We start from the raw sequence: 10926 nt of genomic DNA on the forward strand, positions 1-10926 counted from the left end.
AAGAAGGTTATATGGCAGGATTGGGTCCAATTCTTTCAGCAAAGAAACCCAAAGGAGGTCTAATTTGGAGGTGTTCCTTCCCTCTGTACAAGCCACGGCACTGCCATCCTAAACCCTCACATCTTATGGGGTAAAGCACATATGGGTAAATATCATCCCTCCAGGAGTTTTGGACTTCAATTCCCACCATTCCTAACAGCCCCAGGCTCTTTCCTTTTCCCAGACATGTTTGCCCATGTCTGGGGTAAAGGATGCCAGGCTTCCCAAATGCATGCTTAAGGGGCTGAGGGGGGAAAGAAGGGGTCTGAGGCTGTTAGGAATTATGGGAGTTGGAGTCCAAAACTCCTGGAGGGATGACGTTTGCCCATGCCTGGGATAAAGGATGCCAGGCTTCCCAAATACATGTGAAAGGATGCCAGGCTTCCCAAATGCATGCTTAAGCAGCTGAGGGGGGAAAGGAAGGGACCTGAGGCTGTTGGGAATTGTGGGAGTTGAAGTCCAAAACTCCTGGAGGGATGATGTTTGTCCACATCTGGCATAAAGGATGCCAGGCTTCCCAAATGCATGCTTAAGCAGCTGAGGGGGGAAAGGAAGGGACCTGAGGCTGTTGGGAATTGTGGGAGTCGAAGTCCAAAACTCCTGGAGGGATGATGTTTGTCCACGTCTGGCATAAAGGATGCCAGGCTTCCCAAATACATGTGAAAGGATGCCAGGCTTCCCAAGTGCATGCTTAAGTGGCTGAGGGAGGAAAGGAAGGGGCCTGAGGCTGCTAGGAATTGTGGGAGTCCAAGTCCATAACTCCTGGAGGGACGACATTTGCTCGTGCCTGGGATAAAGGATGCCAGGCTTCGCAAATGCATGCTTAAGTGGCTAAGGGGGGAAAGAAAGGGGCCTGAGGCTGTTGGGAATTGTGGGAGTCGAAGTCCAAAACTCATGGAGGGACGACATTTGCTTGTCCCTGGGATAAAGGATGCCAGGCTTCTCAAATACATGTGAAAGGATGCCAGGCTTCCCAAATGCATGCTTAAGTGGCTGAGGGGGAAAGGAAGGGGCCTGAGGCTGTCAGGAATTGTGGGAGTTGGAGTCCAAAACTCTTGGAGGGACGAGCTTTGCCCACGCCTGGGATAAAGGATGCCAGGCTTCCCAAATGCATGTGAAAGGAGGAATAAAGCAGTGCTCTAAAGGGAACGAAGGAGATTAGAAGGGAAATATGAGTCTTTCAAAAAGGGGGAAAGGAGAAGATGGGAGCTGTTCAGTTCTGAATGAGGCAGGAGAGAGAGAACTTTGAGGTGGAGAAAGGATCAAAAGGGGGAAGAAGGAAGAGGCACCAAGAGAGAGGGAGGCAATGTGCAGAATGGCAGGGAGGGAGGGAAAGAAGCCCAGGGGGAAGGAGAGCTGCAAGCTGCAACCTTCCAATTGTCGTGTGGAAGGGACAGCAAAGCCCTGGACCCCAAAAGAGAGGGGAAAAGGTCTCCCACACTGGAAGGTGAGGATGAGCCAAAGCAGAGAAGTGGCAAAGGGAGACCCAGAGTTTGCAACGCCCCTCACCAAGCCCGTCCAGGGAAGGAAGGGAAGGAAGAGAAGGAAGAGAAGGAAGGAAGGATGCGTCGGGCGTCGGGGGACAGTTGCCTTGGGCTGGAGCCTCCTCCACTCAGAAGGGATTCCAGGGTGTCGAGGGCTGTCCATCCGCTTCCCTCCTCCCTTCCTCTCTTTCTCCCTCCCTCCTTCCCTCCTTCCTTCCTTCTCTCCTTCCTTGGGCTGCGGTTTCAGGGCATCCCAAGGCTGCGGAGGAAGAGGAGGAAGAGGAAGAAGCGGCGGCGACGCAGGCTTGGTCTTCTTACCTGAGGGTCAGCTGGGATGCCCCCCGGGGCTCTCGTCCTTCTCGTCCTTCCCTCCTTCCTTCCTCCTTCCTTCCTTCTTTCTCCCTGCAAGCCTCGGGAGAGAGGCTTTCCGCCGGGACGATCCGTAAGAGAGGAGGAGACGCGATCCGGCGCCGGGCAAAAGCAGCAGCGAGGAAGAAGAGGAGGAGGAGGAGGAAGAGGAGACAGGGGGGAGGGAGGAAGGATGAGAGAGGGGGAAAGGGCGCCCCCAGGTGGAGGAAAGGGGAACTGCAGGGGGCCAGGACCTTCCTCATGGATGTGAGCAAGGGGATCACTCAAAGGGGTCGATAGGGGAGGGTATTCCGATGCAAAGGGACCCCTCTTGCAAAGACATCGGATGTGCAAAGGGATTCCTATGCAAAGGGTCTTGCAAAGGTATCATTTGTGCAAAGGGGCTCAGTCTGGGAAAGTATTTGTATGCAAAGAGTTCTTGCAAAGGCATCAATTGTGCAAAGGGGTCTGGCAAAGGGATCTCTATGGAAAAGTATTCACGTGCAAAGGGATCTCTATGCAAAGGGATCTTGCAAAGGCATCAGTTGTGGCAAGGGGTCTGGCAAAGGGATCTGTATGGAAAAGCACTGATATGCAAAAGGATCCTTATGCAAATGGATCTCAATCAAAAAGTATTCACATGGAAAGAGATTTTGCAAGAGCATCGATTGTGCAAGGGGATCTTGCAAAGGGATCTGTATGGAAAGGTATTAATGTGCAAAGGGATCTTGCAAAGGCGTCAGTTGTGCAAAGGAGTCTTGCAAAGGGATCTGTATGGAAAAGCACTGATATGCAAAGGGTACCTATGCAAAAGAGGTCTTGAAAATGGATCTCTATGAAAAAGTATTCTCATGCAAAGGGATCCCTATGCAAAAGGGGTCTGTCTTGCAAAGGGATCTGCATGGAAAAGTATTCATGTGCAAAGGGATCCCTATGCAAAGGGATCTTGCAAAGGTGTCAGTTGTGCAAAGGGGGTCTGTTATGGAAAAGCACTGCTATGCAAAGGGATCCCTATGCAAAAGGGGTCTTGCAAATGGATCTCTATGAAAAAGTATTCACATGCAAAGGGCTCCTTATACAAAGGGACCTTGCGAAGGGATAGGTATGGAAAAGTATTCACATGCAAGGGGATCTTGCAAGAGCATCAGTTGAGCAAGGGGATCTTGCAAAGGGATCTGTATGGAAAAGTATTCACGTGCAAAGGGATCCCTATGCAAAAGGATCTTGCAAAGGCATCGGTTGTGCAATGGGAACTTGCAAAGGGATCAGTTTGGGAAAGTGTTCACATGCAAAGGGATCCCTATGCAAAAGGATCTTGCAAAGGCAGAAGTTGTGCAAAGGGATCTTGCAAAAGGATCCCTATACAAAAGGATCTTGTAAAGGCACCGGTTGTGCAAAGGGATCAATATAGAAAAGTATCCCTGTGCAAAAGGACCTTGTGAAGGGATCCCTGTGGAAAATTATCTAACTCAAAAGGGATCCAAGTGATCAGTTGTGCAGGGAATCTTGTCGCCTCTTTGCTTCTTCCCATTCCAGTCCCTCTTTAAGTCTCAGGAGGCTTCTGCTACAACTTCTTTCTCTGGGTCAGTCTCAAGGGTGTGATAAGTTCTCTTTGCCTGGAGGAATAAGCTGTAATTTGTCACAGATCCACTCTCCCCACAATGTAGAAATCCATTAAGGAAGGGCGGTGTGATAAATTTAATTGCCAACCAACTTCAAGGGAGGAGGTTGCAGCATGAGACAGAAATTGGGATATATTGGGTTGGGGGACTCAGAGAAATGTGGAATAATATATCATTTCTTTACTGTACACACACAATGTGGACGAGGGAGATTAGGGTCCTGTCGGGGAGGGGGATGTCGCAGAAAGTTGTCAGTTTTGTGGAGTCATATATAATTGATTATGCAAGCCCCTTTGCCTTAGAAGGGAAGGGGACATTAAAAAGGATGGCTCCATCAATTCAGTTGTCAACAACATTCGGGGAATAGGGAGAGGTTTGAATGGAGAGAAGGGCGGGGAGGAATAACGTGCATCCCAGTCTCTAAATGCAAACTCTAGATCAAACATCATGCCATCGTAAACTTAGCAGCAGTTTTTGCAAAGGAATATCATCATGTCAGATTGAGCAGAGTTCAAGAGGAAAATAACACAGTTATAAAATGATGCAGGATAACAAGAAAAGGACAAAATTGCACATGACGAAGTGGGATTGCCCCATTTTTAAGCATCACAAGGCTCTAGCCTCCTCTAACAAAGAGTTCTGGTGGTTGACCATACTACAAATACTATGATTCCACAGCCCTGGGCCTTGCCAGTTAAAAGTGGTGCCAAACTGCATTTACTCCACAGTGCAGATGCAAGGAGCAGCAGCATCTCTTTCCATTTGATTAGGAAGACACACAAGAAGAGAGTAGAGGCCGCCCCCTGGTGGTCACTGGAGAAATGACTATTTTTATTCAAGATTTATTTGTCGTGTCAGGGCAACCAGTCAAATTATATTACATTTCTAACAGAACAAAGCAAACAAACAAACAGACAAAATACAAAATTTGCAAGTTTGGTAATTGATTAAATGTCCTTTGACCAGTATCTGGCCACTTGGAGTGCCTCTGGTGTTGCTGCAAGAAGGTCCTCCATTGTGCATGTGGCAGGGCTCAGGGTGCATTGCAGCAGGTGGTCTGTGGTTTGCTCTTCTCCACACTCGCATGTCGAGGATTCCACTTTGTAGCCCCATTTATTGAGGTTGGCTCTGCATCTCGTGGTGCCAGAGCGCAGTCTGTTCAGTGCCTTCCAAGTCGCCCCGTCTTCTGTGTGCCCAGGAGGGAGTCTCTCATTTGATATCACCCACGGATTGAGGTACTGGGTTTGAGCCTGCCACTTTTGAACTCTCGCTTGCTGAGGTGTTCCAGCTAGTGTCTCTGTAGATCTAAGAAAACTATTTCTTGATTTAAGTTGTTGATGTGCTGGCTGATACCCAAACAGGGGATGAGCTGGAGATATCTCTGCCTTGGTCCTTTCACTATTGGCTGCAACTTCCCGGCGGATGTCAGGTGGTGCAATACCGGCTAAGCAGTGTAATTTCTCCAGTGGTGTAGGGCGCAGACACCCCGTGATAATGCGGCATGTCTCATTAAGAGCCACATCCACTGTTTTAGTGTGGTGAGATGTGTTCCACACTGGGCATGCAGACTCAGCAGCAGAGTAGCATAGCACAAGGGCAGATGTCTTCACTGTGTCTGGTTGTGATCCCCAGGTTGTGCCAGTCAGCTTTCGTATGATAGTTTCTAGCACCCACTTTTTGTTTGATGTTCAGGCAGTGCTTCTTGTATTCAAGATGATGGAAGGGAAAGGAAGGGAAAGGATTAACCAGCAAGCAATAGGCTTGTTTGATTTTTAAAAAAATGTTTGGATGTAGGGGGCGATGGTAATTTGATTCTAAAGTCAATTCCAATTTTCACAGAAATTTTTTTTTCAAAACTTTTCAAAACTTCTGAGACTTCCGAATCCTTTCCTTAATGACTTGAAAGTGTTATTTCCTGTTTCATTGGGTGGTCTTTACTTTGAAAGTAGTTGTTTTACTCCTGGAGCGGGAAAAGCAAGCGGAGGACATTCCTTCCTTCTCCGGTTTAAAACTGGCTTCTCTGGCTTGAGCCAGAGCGGGGAAAGCAAAGGGAGGAAATTCAACCTTCCCCGGATTAAAACTGGCTTCTCTGGCTTGAGCCAAGGCCAGGGACCAGAATCATTTCTGACTCACTTCCTGAGTCGGAAGAAAAATGGCGAGACTAGCTTCGGAAGGGCAGAAGGACTTCTGGTTTCCTAAAAAAGTTCAAAATCGCTTCAAACAGGTAATTTTTCCAAATTTATTCCAAACTATGAAGATTCCGACTGGACCTAACCATGCCTAGTAAGCAATACAAGCCCCCATGCTTAAGGCATCTGGGAACCACAGATATTTCCCATTGACAGATTCCCATGGATTGTATGGGGCACAGCTGCAAATGGTGCAGGCAAATCCCAGCTCCACAAAAAAGACTTTGCAATTTGGAAAGGTAGGAGAAAACCTTTCATATATAAATAATGTGAAAGCCTAGGGGAAAAAGCACTATTCTCCATCTTACTGTCATTTTTGTTTCATTTTGAAACATAACATTTCATTCTACAATTTATTATGGTTCATATTCTGTATTAGATACATTGCACAGTTGACTGTTGGTACACCAGTGTTGCAATCTATAATAATAATAATCATCATCATCATCATCTTTATTTATACCCCACCACCATCTCCCCAAGGAGGACTCGGGGCAGCTTACATGAGGCCAAGCCCGGTAATACAGAACAACAAAAAAATATCAACACAATAAAATAAATAGAAGATAAAATGAATAAACAGTAAAAATCAATCACAGTGGGCAGGCCAAATGTACATAAAATGATAAAACACTGGATGAGATAGGAATGACCAAGATATAAGAGCTCATAGGGAATGGAACAGTGGAAACGGCCTTCTGAAACAATGGGGGGGGGGGGAGTGCAATATGAGGACATATTATGGGAGAGACAACAGGAAAGAAGAAATGTTCACTCTCCAAAGGCACATCGGTAGAGCCTTGGAACACCTTTTCACCCAGCACCACACAGAGTCCAGTAGTATCTAACAACAGCAGTTTATTTACAAAACACATATACAAAAGGGGAAAAGGGCACTTCCCAAAAAAAACAGTAGGAAAGGTTCTATGAAATAGCAGAAGTCCATATATATAAAGATCAATAGTCCAAAACAGCAAGGTTCGTGAAATCCAGGAAGTCAAGTCATAAATCCATAAGCATGAAAACAGGAACCTTTCCAAGGCAAAACTCTTCCAGAAACACAAGGCAAACACAAGAGACTTGATCATAAACTTGAAAGCTGAAACAAGAACATGATTCTATATTGTCTGCTCTCAAAACACTGGCTAAACGTCACAAACTCAACCAAGGAACCCAACCAAGGAACCACCTTTTACACCTGGGTTTCAAGGATTTCTCAGAGTGCCTTTCTGAATGCCTAATTAATCTATCCTTCACTCCCTCCATGCGGAGGCGTAATCCAATATCACGGAAAACCTCCTCATCTGCTTAACCGTCTGAAGTCCAGTTCCCATGAGGAACAGACTTTTCCCCAGTTGCTAAGGAACTGACATTAGAATCCAAAACATCCTCTGACTCCTCTTCAACTGCCCGAATTTTCCTCTCCTCTAAGACCTCCAATCCATCCTGATCACACACAGAGTCCTCAGTGGGAAACCCATCATCCCCCTTGTTCTCTAAGAAATCCTTTGCATTTTGCTGCTGAGTCCCAACAACCAGCACTCATGAGAATTGGTTGATGCTGGATTAAATGTGGTTTCTGGTTGCTTGAGAGTTACTATTAAAAACAGACTTAACCAATACTATACCCCATATTATATCCTAACTTAAAGTCTGTATTGACTTGATATTAATATGAAAGGCAAATAAAGACCAAGTCAAGCATAGTTTGGGTATATTGTAAAACAGGCTTGTGAAGGCAGTATGCAATCTCCGTTCATTCTTTTTGCTGGTTGCTTGAGAGTTCTGGTTAACTGAGAGTCTACTGTATATGGGGACACCAAACTCTCTTAAGTGCTTAAGGCCTCCAAAGGTCTTAATCTGGGCCTGCTTTGGATCATTTCCCCAACTTAATGCCCATCAAATGTGCTGGGAAACTACAAAGCCCATCATCCCCAGAATTTGGAAATATTAATTTTGGGACTTCAACTCATAGCATTGAAGGTGGCTTTAGGAATAATAATGCAGGGCAAGGACATCCATTAATTGCAGCATTTTGAAGTCGGATCCAAGGACCTAACTGAGTTTGTTTGGAATATTGCTTGTTGTTGCGCTCTAGTCCTGGAACACTTTTTTACCCAAAACCACACCAGAGTCCAATAGTCCAATAAAATAATGTTAATTAGAGAAAGTATATAAGAAGGGGGAAACGGCAAATCCAAAAGAGTCAGTAAAAATATAAAATGCAATTCTCAAAAGAAGCCAGAGTTCAATAGCAGTAATCCCAAAAATGCCAAGCAAGAACACAAAGTGAAGAAATCCAGAAACCAAAGGTATATCCATAAACATGAAAACAAGAACTAAAAGCTCCAACGAAACACAGGAATAAACAGGAAGATGAAACAGGAATCTTGACAACATATGAATGGCCAACTTGAGATCATAAACAGGAGAGTGATTTCCTTGAGCAACGTTGTCGCCTCTGAAAGGTCTGCAAGCAAGCCACTTAATTTAAGCCCTCCAAACCACCCATGACATCGTGACTCACACACCTGGATCTTTTGGCTTTTCACACCTTGCGTTCTCAGGTCTAATCTATTCTCCTTTGAAAACTCCTCATCTTCCCAAGGCCTTTTCTCAAGTGAACTAGTACTTTCATTTTCCCCTGTTGTCTGGAAAGGAGCTGAGGAATCTAAAAAATCAGCCTCGGCTGTCTGCAATTCAGACTCTTCACTTTGAAACCCATCATCCCCAGCCGACTCATTCTCTGATCATTCATTAAAAAATCTCTGATGCTTGCTAGACTACAACAGTCATCGCATTCTGTAGACTTAGTGTGCATGTATCCACACTGTAGAATTAATGCAGTTTAAGACCACTTTGACTCATTGCAAAAGAATCCTGGGATTTGTTATTTGGTGAGGCAGAGAAGGGTTAAAACTTTGCAAAACTGCAACACCTATGGTTTCATCTGATTGGGGCTAAAGTGGTGCCAACAGCTGCATTTGACATTTCGCTTCCCAAATTGGAATCTCCCCGTTTTGCCATCAGTTTAGGACTTGAAGCAGAGAAAGCTTCTATCATAACTCACCAAGAATATGAAAGTTGCAATGTTGCAATTACTTTATTGAAACCACGGTGGAAAATAAGCGTAAGCAGCAGAAGGAGGGGTAGGACAACAAACCCCCGGGAGGGGAGCGAACGTATTAAATTGTTTGCCAATATGATAAGCACAGTCTCTTAAAATAGCCCAACTATGCCTTACTTATGGTTTTAATTTCTGGCAGTTATTACTTTGTATTTTTCCTCCATCTCTTTCCCCATTTCAAATCTGTTTTGTCCCTTTTTTTGTTTGTGTCTCTTTTTCTCCTCATTAGGAAAAGAAAACTAAACCAGAGCCTTGGAGATAATTACTTAAACTTAACATGTTATGTGCTGATTTTGCCCAGCGAGGCTTAAGAACAACACTCACAATCAGGGCATGAAATGACTAGTTACATTTACTAATTAAAGCCAGCCACATTCACTTAAATTGACTCACTTACATAGACATTCTTTTCTCGCCTCCTCCAGCGTTAACTATTCCTGTGCTGCACAAAATAAGAAGTTTTGTCTCATTATTCATTGACAGGCATGGACTCTAGAGGAAGAGGAGGAGGATCACACAGTTCAGTGCTGGATTGTTGGGACTAAAAGGAGAAAATGGCTTGTTTCTTGGGAAGACGATTGTAAACTATTGGAGACACTGGGCACAGTTCAAATCAATACAGTTTGACACCACTTTAAGTACAATGTTATGGAGTCATGGGAGTTGTAGTTTAACAAGGTTTTGTCAAAAGTGCTGGGGCCTGACCAAACTCAAATTCCCAGGATTTCATAGCATTGAGCCACGGCAGTTAAAGTGGTGCCATACTGCATTAATTCTAGGGTGTAGATGTAGTGAGAGATTCCAGACTTTGAAGATGGAACTGGAGTTTGTGAAAGGGAAAGACAGAAGACGACAAATATGATTTCTTAAATGTATCTCTGTGCTGTCACGCGCTGGGCCTATAGCAAATGGCTTTTGAACAGGACGTGCTCTTTGTGCCCAGCGGGAAGCCGGGCTGCCTCAGCCAAGAGGCCCTAAGGATTTTCCTATACAAAGTCTTTAGAAGCTTGAAAATTTTAACAAGGTCCTTTATTATTGATTAGGTCTTCAACAAAACAATCAAATACTTCTCAGATCTTCAACAGGTCAAACAAATACGTCAAGGCTTTGAATCAACTGGTGGCTTTCTTAGTCTTGTCCACAAGGGACAGGCAAATGGCTTCATGAACTGTTTCTTTTCTTTAAGAGGAAAACCCCTTTTAAGCCCTCCTTGGGCAATCTATTTTCTAAACTTTGCTGGCGTGGGCTCTACTCCCAGCTCCAAACTGCTTCTTGGGTCCTGAGTAGACCTACCAGTCAAGGCTTTGTAGATTCTCCAGCTGGAGTCCTTTGGAACTGTTTCCCCCCAGAATTTCCCCCGGATGCTGTTTCCCCCGGATACTGTGAGAAATAAAGCTTCTCTGCAGGTGGACCTAATCCACATCCTGTAGCTACGCTTTCCAATGCAAGACTGACCTAAAATGGCTCCCTCTCCTCCCAGAGACCTGGGGAAAGGGGCGGAACCAAAACTTAACAATGATTGATGGGTCATTGGCCCTATAATTGCAAACCAAGGGAAGCCACCTTATTGCAAAATGCATGGAACTTTGGAATACATGCAAACACTCAAAGAAAGAAAAGGAAGTTGGAGCTTTTGGTACAGCCGTACCAGCACAATCTCAGATTTGACTGTGTGACCCTGGCTGGTCTGTTATACCTCTTTCTCTCCCGATCTAAAATTCTTATAGCTTAAATCAGGGTTGGCAAATATGACGTTTATTGTGAACTCCCAGTGTTCCTCCACACAGGCTATGCTGGTTGCGAGTTGCAGTTTACCAATATCTGGAAGATTTACATATATGTAAGGAGTTTCCAGTTCCTACTCTGCACAGTTGTGTTCTTCCAAATCAATGGGTCCAAGAGCAAATCAAATCTCCCAAGAAGCCAAGATGACTAAACTGAAATCAAAGCCAAGCTTTGAAGCTGCAAGGCTATTCAATGCTAACCAAGGTGGCAACATCCACACGCCTCAAACAGACAAGAGTCCTAAATGTTTTTAAACTTTATTTTATGTCTGCTGGGGCATTAAATTGTTGCCAACTTGTAAGCCACCTTGAGTCGCCTTTGGGCTGGGAAAG

At 44.9% G+C, this 10926-nt stretch overlaps 1 protein-coding gene across 2 annotated transcripts in view; it reads right to left on the minus strand.

Moving 5' to 3' along the window:
- GRIK4 (glutamate ionotropic receptor kainate type subunit 4) overlaps positions 1-2002 on the minus strand; it is a 759832-nt gene extending 757830 nt beyond the window's left edge. For both annotated transcript variants that reach the window (XR_009632086.2, XM_060787230.2), the window contains exon 1: positions 1842-2002. The gene's annotated coding sequence lies outside the window, so the exon portion shown is untranslated. The remainder of the gene's footprint in view (positions 1-1841) is intronic.
- Positions 2003-10926: the final 8924 nt, after the last annotated feature.

Source organism: Anolis sagrei, chromosome 7 (assembly GCF_037176765.1).
Source record: "Anolis sagrei isolate rAnoSag1 chromosome 7, rAnoSag1.mat, whole genome shotgun sequence".
Lineage (NCBI taxonomy): Eukaryota > Metazoa > Chordata > Lepidosauria > Squamata > Dactyloidae > Anolis > Anolis sagrei.